Below are 18,052 nucleotides of genomic sequence, written 5' to 3' on the forward strand. Positions count from 1 at the left end.
TAAAACACTCACATTTTAAATGAGGGTGGATACATGAGTATATTGCAGTTTATCTCAAGTTGACATGAATACCTGTGTGCGTGCGCACGTGTGTACGTGCATGCATGCTCATGTAAACACTTGCTTAATAAAATTAATTTTGTGTATATGGGTCAAAATCAAAATAAGATAATATATGAGAAAATGCTTATGTTTTGTAATACACTTAAAACATAAGATTTATTGTGTACAGCTTTCAGTAGACCTAAGAAGAAAGACATCCTTTCAGCACAGTCAGATTGGCTTACCCAATCTGAAAAACATTATCTGAATCTTCACTGATGTAATCACATCGCTGTCATATAATTTCCTAATCCAAATCCTTGCATAAATGGAAAACCATAAATCACAAAATATTTACCAGAGAAACCAAAATGACCGTTTCAGATATCTCATGACATTTGCTCTCAGCAAGATCATATAATATGTATTATTGTTATATAAAACTTCATGTGAGCTGCTCTCAGATTACATAGCTTTCTGTACATTCAAACAGAGAGACAGACATGCACATATGTACATATATGAGCTTTTAAAAGACAGAATTATGCATAAACTCCATATAGTGACCGCTGTTTTTAATTTGCAAAAAAAATAGTTGTTTTGATAAAAATGTTTTCTATAAACTACTCCAAAACTATCTTAACTCACAACCACTACTTTTCAAAACATGCAAGGTACAAATATAAGTTTTCTCTGGTGGAAATATCAGATTTTTATGACACCAATAAATCCAAAATTATTGTTAGTAAATGTTCCCATTGAAAAGCTGATTGGCAACATGGAAGGGAGAAAACTTCACAAGGCCTCACTCCTAGATGAAGAGCTGCAGTGAATCAGTAGGTGATGAGGGAGAGTTAGAACTCCTAATAGGTTATTCAGTATTCAGTGGTCAGCCTTAACACTCACAATGTAAAGCAGATCTAAATGACTAATCAGACTCAGTCTGGTGTCGATAAAACAATAACAATTCAAGAAGAGGTCACATATTTGAAAGGAATGGGGGAACAACATAGAAGGAAGAGAAAACTGGAGTAGAAATGATGTAGATACAGTAAATGCATATTATCAAAACTATGCATATATACATGAAAATTGAAAAAAAATTCAGGTATGTTTTAAAAATATGATTTCATGTACGTTTACTAATCAATAAAGACAATGAAAGAATCATGCTTCTGATATACAGAACACTGGCCCAGAAAGAAATTAATAAAATGCTACATAGCTGTCACTATCCCATTATCCATTGTCTGAGCAATTTGGAACAGTGGAGAATTACCTTGTATTTGTGCAATAAAGTGAAACTCTTTATCCATGTCTACTGTGTTTCATTTCGAACACAGTGTATAGGATCCACTAGTGTGATAATGACACATTAACTGTGTCAGGGGGTGTAATAACAGGACACTTTGTAAAGTAGATCTTAGGAGTTTGGAATTTTCCGAATACTGAGCCATGGTCTTAACCTGCTGAATGCTCCATTCAAACTCCAGTCAACAGCTTTTTATAAAGTGAGCTTACTATTTTGGTAAGTGTACTTACTAGCAGTAAGATGACTTACTTATTGATAAGAGTTCCTGGAGATTTGTTCTTGTTAGGGAAGAGAGACTTACCTCCTTAAAAAAACAAATGCCTGGAGAACAAAAATGTTATATGACCCAGAAATACAATGTATGTGTTTGAGGAGTAAGGAAATTCATGTGAGCAGGTATGTTTATGTGTGAGTTTATAAAGCAAGCAAGCTTGGACAATAAACAGGGCTTGCACTATAGAAAGGATGGCAGAAATGTAAGCAGATGAGTACATTAGCATAAACAGTACAGTGCTCCAATTTGAGATCAGTATTCTACGGTCATAGTTCTTGGTTTCATAACCAGTATTTATGATGCCCAACTGACTTTAATCCCAATTTCATCCATAACATAAAAACAATAATAGTAATCATTGTTGCAGTGAAGACTCAAAAGTTCATGTATGTAAATTATATTTGCTATTACATATAAATTTAGAGCATATATAAAACACTTATTAAGTGCCCAAGACATAAATAACCACATTAGTGCTGTGGGATAACCTTTCTGTGCCCTGTGAAGATGTGTTGCTCTCACTGTTAATAAACAGCTTATTGGCCAATGGCTATCAAGGATTTTAGGGGCAGAGAGAATGCTGGGGAGAAGGGTGGAGTCAGAGGAGATACCATGAGACACAGAGTGAACAAGATGGGAAGTACATACATAATGAGGTAAACGAGCCTCATGACAGCACATAGATTAATAAAAATTGGTTAATTTAAGTTATAAGAGCTAGCTAAAAAACATACCTGCGCTATTGGCTGAACATTTATAATTAGTAAGTCTCTCTGTGGTTATTTGGTAACTGGCTGGCAGGACAGAAATGTCTGCCTAAACATAAGTGCTCATGCAATTACTAGGAGAAAACGTGTTTGGACTGTTGATATGGACATTCTTTCACTGAATTTGAGAACTAATGGGAATAGAAGGCTGATCAGTATCACATATTCTGTGTCTGCACTTAATACACTTAGTTTCTATCTCTCATTTCATTATTCTTTCCATGTGGTGGTCTTCCTTTGTTCCCCAAACTTCATAGGAAACTTGTTAGGCAGAAATGAGTCCATCCAGGTGTATTGCTTACAACAATCTCTGGTATAGTGGTTTTTGCTTGTTTGTTTGCTTTGATAATGTTATTTAATCTGCCAAAATTACAAGCTTAATTTGTGGAGTGTGTCTTGTCTGGGTGCTACACAGGAACCAGAGGTTGTTTGAAATGATCAATGGGTAGGGTTAAAATGGTCACTAGCCTTAGATGGGTGGGGAGGGGACCAGAGCAGATCAGAAGAGAAACTTCAGCTGGACAGAACTTGCCAGGCACAAACCTTGCACCCTTAAGGGCATAGACACCTGGACAGCCCCTCTGATTGAGTATTCAAGAAATGGATTGAGCTGGTTGTCCTCAGTGCTCACACAACAGCTAACTACTGGCACTACCCTCTCCACAAAACTAACATGCACTCTACTGGACAAATGGAATCTGCCTCGCTTCTAGAACAAGGGAAACCAAACATCCCCTATCCAGGAAGGAAATAGGTATGTTTTAAAGATATCACATGGCACAAGAAGATAAGAGCATCGTGGTATCAATGATTATGTATCTGAATCCATTGAAGCCACACCAGGTCTACACTGATGAGGTTGAAGCACCCAGAAGAAGAATGCAAATGAGACAGTAGGCATTCTACTGATTTTCGTTAGATACTGAATAAGTTCTTCAGTTTTAGACATGGCCTAGTATTACCTGATATTTGAATACTGCTGGAGTTTTTCTTGTCCTACAAGGTCCTACTGCTGGTTTAGCCCAAATAAACACACAAAGACTTATATTACTTGTTAACCTGTTGGCTGATGAATAGGGCTTCTTATTGGCTAGCTCTGACTTAATTATTAACCCATTTCTATAAATGTATGCATTTCCATGTGGTCTTGGCTTACCAGAGAATGCCCGGACCCTATAACTCCTTTAGCAGTTGCAAGGCATCTCTCCACTGGGCCTCTCTGCTACCTTGCCTAGAATTCATCTTGTCTCCCAGCCCCACCTATCTTCCTGCCTCTATTGTCCAGTGTTTTATTCATCAGCATATATACACAATGACATCCCCCATCATTTGAGGAAAGACTCTAACATAAAAGAGAAAGATGCAAAGAAATAAAAAGGAAGTCAGTGAAGGGAATATAGAGGAAACAGAAACTAAACAAAAAAAAAAGAGAAGAAAACTGGTAAAATATATCTCTTCTTAAAACACCCAGAGAACTGAGAGAGGAGTCTAGGCTACACAGTTAAATTTGAATCATGTTTAAAAGAAGGAAAAAAATTAGGGGTATTAAAAATACAAAAGTTGAACTTTTAAACATATAATGGAAGTTTAAAATGCAAAGTAATCAAATATCAAAAGTGGGGGGGGGAGGCCAATACAGAGAAGAGAGCAGTGGTTGAGTGATGTAAGAGTCAAACCATAAGTTATTCATGCAGGAGTCACAAAAGAAGAAAAAAGGAGCAGAACATGTCCTCAACCTAAGGGAAGCATTCTCCATGTCCAAACACTGCCTAGCATTTTGTCACTGCCTTAACAAAACCTCAAATAAGAATACATCACTGTGCAACTTACGAATATGAAGGCAAAGAAAGGTAAAGAAAACATCAACTCCACTCTTAGGCATATATCCAAAAGATGCCCATTCATACAACAAGAATGTCTGTTCCACTATGTTCATAGCAGCATTATTTGTAGCAGCCAGAACTTGGAAGCAACCTAGATGTCCCTCAACCGAAGAGTGGATAGAGAAAATGTGGTACATTTATACAATGGAGAAAAAACAATGGAATCCTTAGATTAGCAGGCAAACGGATGGCACTAGAAGAAACCATCCTGAGCAAGGTAACCCAGTCACAAAAAGAGAAACATGGCATGCCCTCTCTCATATATGGATTTTAGACATAGATCTGGGGAGTGCCAGCCTACAATCCCATGGCCAGAGAGTCTGGGAAACAGAACCTTCATTCAGTGGCTGATGGAAGAAGAGGCAGACTCCCATGGCTATGCACTGAACTGAACTCAAGAAAGCCAGTAACAGAGAGGGAGGACTGATGACCAAAGGGATTAAGACTGGGCTGGTTTAACCCCCAGAAACAGCTGACCTAACACAGGTTAGCTCTTGAATCCCAGGCATCAGCCTGGGAATCCAGCATGGGACTGATCAAGACCCCCTGAATGTTGGTGTCAGTGAGGAGGCCTATGTAATCTATTGAGCCTTGGGCAGTAGATCAGTACTCATCCTGAGTATACACACGGACTCCCATCCAACAATGTGAGATGTACTCTCACCCTGAACTCTTGGGGGAGGGTCTAGGCCCTGCCCTGGATGAAATGTCAGACTATGGACACCCCTATGGAGGCCCTCACCCTCCCTGGGGAAATGAGGGGATATTGGGGGCGTGGGGGAGGGCACAGGAGGGGGGAGGGAAACAGAGAGGGACCTGGAACTGACTTGTGAAGCAACCTTGTTTCTAATTTAAATTTAAAAATAAATAATAAAAAAAGAATCCATGCTTACCCCCCACCCCTGTCCCAGTAAGAACAATATTATTTCCCTTGGTCTGTAATATTTGAATATCAAACATTTGTCAGGCTCATGGATACAGTGATAGCTTATTGAATCATGCTCTTTGTCCTAATAAAAAATAAGCGCAGTACCAAATCAGGATAAAGATTCAGAAAGAAAATTAAGGTAATGTAGCAGAAAACTAACTCTGAGACCAAGGATTCTGGCACACGGAAGACTGCGTAATCCAATGAAATTTTTAAAAAGTAAGATGATTAGACTGAGTTAAGGTCTTTAAGAATACTTTATGAAAGGAAGGCTTGCAAAAGTTCCTCCAAGTACTGGTATCAAACAAAGGCTTGTGCCACCACAACTAGGTCGCCTCTATGTCTCTTAACTGGCATATAGTTTTATTATTTTCTACAGCAAAAATAACAAAACTTAGTCATTGAGACACTATAAATTTACCTGTGAATGTTTTCATTCTATTTCAAGCAAATGCAACATCACTGAATTTGAATACAGAACAATAATTTATTTGACGCTACCTGTTAATTCTTACTCATAATTGGAGGTCATAAGTACTAAAACTCTTAACACCTGTGGGGAAAGTAAGCAGCAATAGCCCTAGTTATTGTTTCAAATGTGTTTCTCCTGATTTCATACTAGCAAAGAAAATTGAATTCACTCTTATACTGCTCACTTTCCCATGTTGATTTGTGAAGTCATCAGACTATGACTGAAGTTATGAAGGATTATTTTTTTTTCAGGTAAAAAAAAAAGCATCACTGGTGTCACTCACAGTCATAATTCCAGTTTCCAGTGACTAGCGACATCAAGCAGTTGTCCCATCTCAGGTCAATTTTAAATGCTACAGTGGAGGAAAATGCTGCCTGTAAGAGAATATTTCTGCGGAGAGAGAGGTGGGGGTGGGGGTGGGGTTGGGAATGGGGGACAGAGGGAGAAAGCTGCATGATCTTTCTCCTTTCTCTCTCTCTTCTACTCCTTTCATCTTTCCCTTTCTGCATTTTTCTCTTGGTTCTTTGAAAACAAGAGGCCATTCTTCTTCTTCAAGAAGAGTGGTTCTAATTCAGTCTCACTCATCACACAGAAAGTTAACATGTGGCAAACTATGTATCTAATAGAATATTTCTAGTTCATCCTGTGGTGTTAGGTTGCCCAATAGCTGTTTTCTTTTTCCCAACAGCTATCTGAATGGGCCATCCTGGGAACTAACACTGGTTAGAATAAATTCAAGACTTTATTTTAAAACATACTATAATTTTGAAGAAACATGTGAGACATCGTTTCTTTTCAAATTGATGGGACATCTACTCTTTTCTGGTAAAAAGGAACTTCAGTGGAAAAAAATTCATGATTTTCAAGTATACAACCAATAACAATATTATAATTACTCAATTGAAAAGCAGAGAGGGGATTGAATGAGACCTCAAAGACCTGGGAGTAAATTTCCCGAGGCTTTGAAGGAAAGTGAGATGGGTGGATAGAAAAAAGCTAGTGTTCTAGAATAAGGGCAAAGTGGAAGAAAATAACCATTCTAAAGTTGTTCCAAGGTCAAGAGGTAGGAAGTGCAATATTCTCTACAGGACAGAGCTGAGGGTTGAGCAGACAGAGAAAAACTTTTCAATCTCTCTCAAAATGAGAGTCGTTCTTAGGCGCGATAACTATAAATTCTCAGCTGAGGAGAGCTGAGACTTTGATTCAATAACCTTCATTTACCAAGGTAAATAAGCTCTCAAAGTTTTAAGACTTAAGTTTAATTGTACATATAAGTGTGGAAAATAACTTCAGAGATGCAAGAAAACTAGTGATAGAATCAATATATCTTCTAAAACAGAACAGTTCATGCAGATGAGTGCTGGATGTGCCAGTGTTTCCTAAGCAAGGTTAGATTAACACAAATAAGGAGGTGAATCGGTAACTATATGAAGATGCAGAGAAAGAGAGCGAGAGAGACCACACCAGGCTTCCCTCCTTCCGGTTCTGGCTACACCAGAAGCCGTGCCCAAAGGGGTGTGGCCATTAACCCAAAAACACTGGCAAGGGTAGATGCTGCTACACTTTACTATAATCCAGGAAGGGAAAGGGCTGTGGAATGTATGGCATTATAGAGAACATTAATTTGTAACATGCAAAATGACTGACAAGTTCTTCAGTGATGCGTTCACCTATAGAAGCTTAAGTCATCATTAGAGAAACCAACGTGATCACAAAAATAAACCAGGAATGGTGCTAGAAAAATCAAATACTAATTTATGCACAAAAGAAAAGCTTCAGTGTTAAGTCTACTAAATTTGATGGACTAAGCTACAGAGCACAAAGATAGATAGTGTGCAGTTGGAGTGGGACCGCCTGCTTCCAAGCTTGAAATCCATCACTCTGATTTTGAAAGCACACTGATACCTTATGTAATTTCCTTATTATATAGTCTACTAGATAAAATATTCCCTGTATTCCCTTCAAATTACAGAAAAGGAGTTGCATGCTAGATGGTTTAAAACTTGCCTTGTTTATACACATTCCTATTTAGAGATTCCCCCTGTTTTTGATAAATGAGTTGGATTTTGTGTGTGAAGGTTCAGTAGAGAGCATTTGTCTTACACTGTTCTTAGTTTATACATCTTTGGAAAGGCCAGTGATGAGAAAGACAGGAGAGCTATTTTTAGGAGCTTTTCCTACATTTTTATTGCCTTTTAATGAGAGAGATCTTTGGGGTTTTTGAGGAGGAGATGATGAATAGCAGGGAGTGTGATGTTTAAAAGAACATATATCTCAGCTGTAAATTCCATAATATGGATGCAGTCTTCTTTGTTTAGATCTCTTAATTTTCTTCTGCCATCAACATATAGTGCATTTGGGAGTCATTCACTTATTTAATCTGTATTTATATGTCAGGATCACATTTTGGTGAAAGAGGTGGTAAGACATGGGAATTTCTCAAAATATAGAGAAAGGGAGACTGGAGAGATGGCTCAGCAGTTAAGAGCGTTTTATGCTCATCCAGAACTCTGGAGTTTGAGTTCTAGCACACACATGGCAGCACAATATCATCTGCAACTCCCGTTTCAAGAAGTGCAAAGTTCGCTGGGCATTGGTGGCACACACATTTAATCCCAGCACTCGGGAGGCAAAGGCAGGTGGATCTCTGTGAGTTCGAGGCCAGCCTGGTCTACAGAGAGAGTTCCAAGACAGCCTGCAAAACAATACAGAAAAACCCTGTCTCGAAATACAAAAACAAACAAACAAACAAAAAGAAATGCAAAGTTCTCTTTGGCTTCTGTATCAACAGACATACATGCAGAGAAACAAAAGTACACATAAAATAAATACATAATAAGCTATTTTTTAATTTAGAGAAAATAGAATGAATTAACCAGGAAAGAAGGAAAACAGCTTAGGAAGTATTCACTCAGATTTATATTAAGGGATCACATGAAAAAATTAAGCACATTTATTCTGATAAGAATTTATATTTTAAAAAATAAGAATGGTGTTGGGTGATGCTGTCATATGCCTTTAATCCCAGCACTCAACAGGTAGAGGTAGATTTCTGTGAGTTTTGGCCAAGCTGGTCTACAAATTGAGTTCCAGGATGGCCGGGGTTATTACACAGGGGAACCCTGTGTTGAAAACCCATCCCCCAAAATAAAGATGGCCTAATAAACTCTAGTTTTTACATAGCCTCAGATCTGAATTTATTCATGTAGAGGAGAAGTAAAGAGAAGGAACTCTAAGAAAGGAGGGGAGAGGACTCGAGGAAAGGAGGGAAGAGTTTGGAGAGAGATGCAATAGGGGCGATCCTAAAAGAAAACAAAAATCAGAAATCAAGATTCAGACAGCATCCAGCTCTTGTCAGTCACAAGCTAAAAGAAAGGAGAGCATATTTTCATATATTTATTCTGAACTGGAGGAGAATCTTTGGCATTTAGGATTTTAAGGCTGAGTGTAGGATGTATATACACATATGTATGTATTAAACTACTGCATGATTTTTTTTCTAGGGGATATGAAGGAAAGTCTTCTTAGGTAGACAAGCCAGGAAGAAAAGATTCCATCCACCCTCAACTCAGTAAAGCAGTAATTTACTAGGATTGCTTACAGGAGCATGGGAAACTCACAATGGCTTCACCACCAATATGTCACACTACAGCCAATCAATTATGCTCCTTTCGGACTGTGGCAATTAGAATGTCAGGGAGGCGAGGGGCCATGTAAAGGTCTTAAAAAGGCTTCAAGAGGATCTTGTGAAACTCTCCTGATATTCCCTTTCCCACCATGAAGGAATGTTAGCAGATCCAGTCCCTTTAAGACCTTTATAGCTGTTCTACTTAAAGATGGCTGTGATGGCTTCATCCAGAGGGAACATTTGCAGCAGTCTTCTTTGTAATTCTCGTGCTCAGGGGAATGAGGCAAGAATTTGGGGTCAAAGTCAGCCTGAGTTACCAAGTGAATTCAAGTCCAACTTTACACTATCTGGAACCATTGCAACAAAAATAAGGTGAAGTGAAAGAAAATAAAACTGAGTCACAAAAACATGTATGTAGGCATATATGTATGAAATTTTATTTTTGAAGTCATTTATTTGTACAGCGCAAGAATCAAACTAACAGAAGCATATGCTGAAAGAAAGCTCTATCTCTTTTTATAGGTTTGCAGGGTTTTAAAATACTTTTTGCATATGTTCTTTTATATTAATATAAAAACAAATTTGAATACATGCTTCCTTTCTTTTTTCATCATTTGTAGTTTACTATTAATAATGTACTGCTGCATTTCTCGTTTAACTACAATATTGTTGGAGATTTTAGCATTCAAGTATCAAGTATCTTTGTCAGTACTATTTGCAGTCTCCTGGAACCTGAATTATTGTGACAACTTGCTTATGTTAGATATTCGCGCAATATACAGCAATTTTCTCATATGAACAACCCCTTAATTGTTAATATTATATATTTTATTAAATGTCTCTATGAACCTGTAGTATTACTTTCCATATATGAGTTATTAGGAAAGACTAAAATTTATTTAAGTAAATAATGCCAAATTGATTTCTTCCAGAATTGTTAGATTTCGGTATGCTAAATGCACCAAAAGTGCGTGTTCTTTTTTTTTAATGTTTTAAAAAGCATGGCTCTAATATTGAGTGGCTTTTGAATATTATATGATACAAAGAAAAGTACTTCTCTTCCCAAATGTACAAAAAATAAACAGCAATTCAGTGTTTCTTGTAGTAATTGTGGCAACTCACTTAAAAATTTTCAGTCACCCACAGGTAAACACTGAACTGAACTCCTGGAATCCAGTTTCAGAGAGGGAGGACTGACTAGCAAAGGCGTCAAGACCAGAGTGGTGAAATCCATAGAAACAGCTGACCTGAATATAGGGGAGCTCATGGACCCCAGACTGATAGCTGGGAAACAGCATAGGACTGATTCAGGGCCCCTGAATGTGGATGTCAGTAAGGAGGTCTTGGCAATCTATAGAGCCTTTGGTAATATAGATCAGTGTTTATCCATAAAAAATAATGGATTTTGGGAATCCATTCCACATAGAGGGATACTCTCCCAGCCTAGACACACAGGGGAGGGCCTAGGCCCTAACCCAAATGATATGACAGACTTTGAAGATTCCCTGATGGAAGGGCTCACCCTCCATGGGGAGCAAAAAAGGAGATGGGATAGGGAGTCAGTGGGGGGCAGGGGAGGAAGGGAGGGAGAGGGAACTGGGATTGGTTTGTAAAACAATCTTGTTTCTAATTTAAATAAATAAAAATATTTCAACCCTGATGGGATAGTATGTACCTGATCTTGTTGTAGTTTGGTTGCTGTCCCTCAGAAGTCTGCTCTTTTCTGAGGGGAGATAAAAGGTGGATGGATCTTGGGAAAAGGGGGAGAGGGGAGAAACTGGGGCAAGGAGAGAGAGAGGGAAAACTGAAGTTGGGTGGTAATATAGTAGAGAATAATAATAATGATGATGGTTAACCTTGAACTCAATCAAAATCTTTCATTATGTAAGATGATGAAACATTAGCTCAACCCATTTGACTTAGTAATCATTGTAATATCAAGAATTAAAAGTTCACACTTTTTAATACGCAACGCACATTGAAACTCTGGAGAACAACCTGTGAGATCAGAGACCAATTTGCTGACATCTTTTGTCAAAGATACGTAAGTCTCTGAACAGGAGAGAGTATACTAAACACAGCTTTATAACATCAATGACTTACTATACTTCCTTTTTTTTTTTGAGATGACCACACTGTGGTGTTCAAGCTCACCTTCAGCTCTCAACCTTCCGGCCTCAGCATTTTAAGTGTTAGAATTACAATTGTACACCACCAAGTCCAATTCATATCAAGGATTTATGATGAAATTTTTCACAAGTATTACCTAAAAGTGACCAAAACATGGTACACAACTGTAAGAAGTGATAAATAAGAAGACAACATTCTACATTCTACCAGAAACATGAAATTTAAACAGAAACAAAGAGTAGTTGCAAAGAGGCTCTATGGGAATGCCCAGAAAAATTTCCAAAACTATTAGTGGCTTTCCACAAGTTGAGAGTTAGATCATATTGTTGAAAACAACGCCTATGTAAGTCATTAAACATGGAGAAGTCAAGCTAGTGTTTACCTAGATCCTTTACCCCATTGGCTAGTAGCATTCATGGTACATAAAGGTGTTCTACACACTACCAAAAAACAAAAAGGTAATCGCCACCACAGCTACAAATCCTTTGATCTGCATCAGTGATCCGCCTGCAAGATGTATTGCTGCAATAGTGGCACCTGCTTGCGGGAGTAACCAACCACAGTCTGATTAGAGTTAAGGCTTGCTTTGTGAGATGGAACCCATGTAAGACGCTGCTTGGGTGGCTAAGAACCTCAGTCAAGACGGACCAGGCAACGAGGGGAAAGACAATTTCTACTGTTCTGCAAAAGGAACAAACTAACTCCTACTGAAGGATGTTCTTGTGTAGTCACAGATCAGTTCCTTTATCAAGTCACCATCAGAGAATCTTCCGCTTGCAGCAGATGGAAAGTAGTACAGAGACCTACAGGCAGAAAATAGGCAGAGTGGGAGACCCTGAAACACTCAGTCCTGAACAGGATGTCTTCATCAAATGCCTACCTCCAGGACTCAGAAAACCCTGAAGAAGAGGAGGCTGAAAGAATTTAGAAGTCAGAGGAGATGGAGGACAGAAAGAAAACACGACCCTCTAAACACAGGACTCACACATATCAACCCACAGAGGCCAAGGCAACATAGGCAAGGCCCACACAGCTCTGCACCAGATAGAGTCATGGAGCTGAAAGAAGGAGAGAAACATACCCCATCCCAAATCCAGAAGCACTTACAAGTGAAAAATTAGTTTTCTCCAAGGGAGTCTCACCAGGGAAACAAACCACTCTTAAGGGCAGGCCCCATGCCCAGGAGTTGATGGCCAACAGAAAATGAACTCAATCGCATCTTTGAAGGTTCTTTGTCTCATAACATTGTGTCAAGGCATTCTTAATTTTTTCATCTTTTTTATTTAATTATGGTAATCAGGATATATTGTATTTTAAAAAATCCATTTTCTGACACTTTTGCCAAAAGCAATCTACAAATTCAATGCAATCCCCATCAAAAACACAATTCTTCCCAGACCTTGAAAGATCAATTCTCAACATTACATGGAAAAACAAAAGACACAGGATAGGCAAAACAACCCTGTACAATAAGGGAACATCCGGAGGCATCACCAACCCTGACTTCCCGCTCTATTATAGAGCTATAGTACTGAAAATGGCTTGATACTGGCACAAAAAGACAGGTAAACCAATAGAATTGAATTAAAAACACTGACACTAACCCACATACCTATAAGCAGTTGATTTTTGACAAAGAATCTAGAATTATACAGTGGAAAACAGAAAGCATATTCAAAAAAATCCATTTTCAATGAAAGGCAAGAAAGCAAAACAAAACTAATGAAAAAGAAGGGTCAGAAGAAGAGTGATAGATGGTAAAAAGGGGGGAGGAAAAGAAGGATGGAGGGAAGAGGCTAATTGAAGAGGGGAAGGAGAGAGGATGACGATTACACATCAAAGAAACTGTGACTCTTAAGGATTTTAGACATGACTTGTTAGTTATAAAGGAGTAATAATCTGAAAAAAGGGGGAGTGTAAGATCCATACCCTTTTTGCTAAACATGAATGGATACAGTCTGAAAATACACTATAAGCATTTGGACCAAATCACTCAAGAGTAAAGAGATGGCTGACAGAATGGCTTAGTGGGTAAATGATTTGCTGTAAAACACTAAAGACTTGTGTTTGAGCCAAGGGAACTGCATAAAAGGAAATACACTAAAGCCACTAATGTTAATAATAAAAAGAGCATAAATGGTTGTCATCACAGGTACATATTAGTCTCCAATGTCCACCAAAAGTTAGGCTTATGGATGTAACCACAACTATAATGTCCTCATGTAATCAAAACTGTATAGATCACTTAAAGATGATCTTCCTGTAAGTTGAGCTTTACCAATAATACAGAAACAAGAAAACTTCAATAAAAATTGCCTTAGATGTTCCATGGCTATTACTTCACAGAAAAATAAAATGAAATAGTTTTCACTGTACTTATTCTTATACTTTTATTTAAAAAAGCTCTGGGAAAATAGCTATTGATGAAGTAATTTAAATTAAAATTCTAAACTATGAAAGGAGATGTCACTTTCATTCTAAATCCCAGGGTGTAAAACTGAGAAGAGTTGAACCAAAAAATGAAAAAGATACACACACGCATATATATATATATGTATATATACATACATATATTATACAGCATATATACAATAATATATTTTCCCCATTCACTACATTATAACCTTCAGCTTCTTCTCATTTGGTCTCTGAGGATGATTGCAATATGTTCACATAGACTTTGTTCAAGACACTAGTCACTATACTCCTGCTGGGAATAGCTCCAAGGAAACTAGGTCAGCATGCCACAGAGATACTTGCACACCCATGTTTACTGTGGCTTTATTCACAATGAAATCAGTAGATGAGCGGATAAAGAAATGAGGAATACACAGAGAGAGGGGGAGGGAGAGAAAAAGAGACAGAGAATGAAATTTTATTAACATGTTATCTTTCTTGAGCGAAACCTTGGTTTTGGTTTGTCCTGTCAGTAGAAGGGGCACTATTTGAGAAGAAAGATGAGACTAGTGGTGGTGAAGGTGGACAGAGGAGGGAAATGTGGTTAAATCGCATGAGTAAATTGGTTCATCCGGAATAATAAAAGCTTCAAAAAAAGATTATGAATGTAAGGAATCCACCCTGCAAAATAAACCTCTACTACTGTATGTATTTGCAGTAGTGGCACACACAATCCCTTCCATTGACTGTCTTCAAATCCTGTGTGTGCATACGCTATGCATTCTTGTGTGTAGGAGATGTGTGTCACATGAGTGAAAGTGTGTGGGTGCCACAGCATGAATGCGGAGACCAGAGGACAACTGCAGGTTTCAGTCCTCGTCCATCTTATTTTAGATGGCCTTTTGTGTTGTTTGCTGCTTCATACTCCACACTGGAGACCTGGCTGGTGAGCTTGACTAGGTCTTCCTAGGATTACAGAATAGTTTTGGTGCTGCTGTAGTTAGCTTTAAGTGGGTGCTCAGGATAGAATGCTGGTCCTCACTTTTGTATGGGCAATCACTTTAACCACTGAGGTACTGTGGCCCTTTGAATGTAAGTGGCCCACATAAACTCACAGGGAGGGAACTATTTATGACGTGTGGTTTTGTTGCAGGAAGTGTGCCACTGTGGGGGTGGACTTTGAGGTCTCCTATGCTCAAGCTACTCCCAGTGTCACAGTTCACTTCCTGTTGACTGCGGATCAAGATGTAGGACTCTCGGCTCCTTATCCAGCACCATATGTGCTTGGACAACACCAAGTCTTTCCATGAAAGTAATGGACTAAACTAATAAAATTATAAGCTCAAACCCCCAACAATTAAATATTTTCCTTTGTAAAAGTTGTCATGATCTGGTATCTCTGCACAGCAATAGAAACCCTAACCAAGAGAAGTATATTACCTGACTGAAATAGCAACCATCTATTTCTCTTTATGTTAAAAAGCATGTTCTGTGTCACTGGGTTCCAGGAGTTCAGTTCAATGTTTAGCCATGGGTGTCTGCCTCTGCTTCCATCAGCCACTGGATGAAGGTTCATGTTCGTCTTTTTGTGACTGGGTTACCTCACTCAGGATGATTTCTTTTAGTGCAGTCCTTTTGCCTGCAAATTCAAGATTCCATTTTTTTTTCCTGCTGAGTAGTACTCTGTTGGAACCCAGTGACAGAGAGGGAGGAATGATGAGCAAAGGGGTCAAGACTGGGCTGGTGAAACCCACAGAAACAGCTGACCTGAACAAGGGAGAGCTCATGGCCCCCGGAATGATGGCTGAGAGGCCAGCATGGGGCCAATCCAGACCCCCTGAATATGGGTGTCAGTGAAGAGGCCTAGGCAATCTATGGGGCTATGGGTAGTAGATCAGTATCCCTGGCATACAAGTGAACTTTCGGTGCCCATCCTACATGGAGGGATGCTCTCTCAGCCTGGACTCTTGAGGGAGGGCCTAGGCCCTGCCCTGAATGAAATGACGGACTCTGGAAATCCCCATGCAGGGTCTCACCCTCCCTGGAGAATGGAGTGGGGATTGGGTTGGGGGGCTGAGGTGTGGGGGGACGGGGGAGGAGGAAAGGGAGAGGGAGCTTGGATTGACATGTGAAGCATATTTGTTTCTAATTTAAATAAAAAATATTTTCTGTTAGCTGTGCTAAGTGTTTGTGATTTTCCTAAATGCATGTTTTGAAATCGTAAGTCCCAAAAGTGATGATCTTAGAATGTGAGGTTTCTGGGTGTCTACTAAATTGATGGTTATAGTTCTCAAAATGGTATTAGTACCTTTATCAAATGGACCCCTTACCCTTTTCACCATGTGAGGACAGGCTGTGACCCTCACTATACATGGAATCACTTTGTACCTTAGTTTCAATTAAGCATCTTCCAGAACTAAATATAGTTTTTATTTATTTGAGAAATGAATTTCAGGTTGTTTATTAGACACTAAGTTTTTAGTACTTTGGCATAGTAACCCACACATAATAAGGTACTAATCTGAAATGATTATAGAGATAATAAAATAATAATCCTATTTTTAATTTTACTGAGCTAAAACATTTAATTTCTCCTTGCACTAATATGTCAATTTTCCTAGCTGGCAAAAGTAGAATTTGTTTACATTATATAACTTAAGTATGGGTGGTAGGTTGCTTCACAGTATTTTAAAGGTATACTAAAGGAATCTATAAGACCTGAAATTATTTACTCCAAATGAATAAATAGATAAAGCACTCAAATTATTAACCAAATTTTGTTAATCATTTGTTAAATGGGACATTTAAAAATCAGTTTTATCATTTAAGGACCAAGCTCTAGCCCCGTGCATCAAGGTTGAACAAGGCATTTCACCATAGGGAATGGGCTCCAAAAAGTCAGATCCTGGTCCCACCGCCAGGGTACACACAAACAGACCAAGCTACAAATATTCTTTATATACTAGGCATAGAAGGGAATCCAAGCTTGCACAAGGCATGGTGGCCTATGCACTTTTGGAGAAGTCTAGAGTAAATACAGTCATCTAAAGAAGTAAGTAAAAATCATCTTGGGAAGTTTATAAAGTAGGTCAGAGAACTAAGGAGTGAAGGGAAGGAGACTAGAATGAGGAATGGAAGATACAGGAAGAAAACTTCCAGAGTTGCTGGAAGCAAGTTTTTATTATGAGGGGAAAACAGAAACCAAGAAAATGTAAGCTTGATCCAACAATGAAGGGCCTGGAACACCAGTCTAGAACCATACATTATTCTACAAATAAAACATTTGTGTGCCTGTCTTTTCATTCAGATACTTGGCACTTGACTTGAAATTTAAGATGAAAATAATGAAGAAAACAAAACCCATGGGTAAAGGACAAGGAAGAGCTGATTTTGGTTTTGGAATTTTTTTCCCCAAAGGAAGCAATATTATCATCATTCCTTGGGAGATTAGCCAGGGAAGGAAACTAAAATGTGACCAAAAAAATCATATGGATTACAACATAAAATTGGTCTTTTCTTAACATTTGCATCTAATATTTGTAAGAAATTAATGTTTTATTTAAGTTAACATTTTAAATGCTTTCTAAAATGATAGAGCACCCCACTCCTCTGCCACCTCCATACTCTCGAGATATAATGTAACTGCATCAGCTATTTCCAGATCAACATTTTGAAATGGTAACTGTATGGTGATGCATTCACAAAACATTTTTTTATTTATTATTGCATGCACTTAAATCTGTAGCCTGGGAAGTCATGGGTTCAATCATAAATTTGAGAGCCATGAATTTTAAGGCAGTCTAGAGTTCAACCATAAATTTTGGAGTCATGATTTTGGCACTAGTCTTAGTCTTGCCAAAGGTTTTCCCCCTAACCCCAATCCAGTGACATCAGTACAGCCTTCAGAGCTTAATCCCCAAGCAGGCAGTGTTCCAGCTATAAACACAAGGAAGTTTTCACATTTTAAGCTATCAACTCCACACAGCCAAGAGTTTAGTCGTGACTTTAAATTTTACATAAACCTGGGTCTTAATCCCTATAAGCATAATATTAAAATAAAAATTGTTCAAGCATACATGCTATTTTTAAAAACTGTTTTTCTCTTTCTTAAGTGGGACAAGATTTAAGGAAAATCTGTCCCCATAACTTTGAAATAGTTGATCTTGGTGTCCTTCCTTGGTATAGTTTTAATGTCGCTGAAACCCAAGTTCTCTTATCT

This window comes from Mesocricetus auratus, unplaced genomic scaffold, assembly GCF_017639785.1.
Source record: "Mesocricetus auratus isolate SY011 unplaced genomic scaffold, BCM_Maur_2.0 Super-Scaffold_6731, whole genome shotgun sequence".
NCBI classification, from domain to species: Eukaryota; Metazoa; Chordata; class Mammalia; order Rodentia; family Cricetidae; genus Mesocricetus; species Mesocricetus auratus.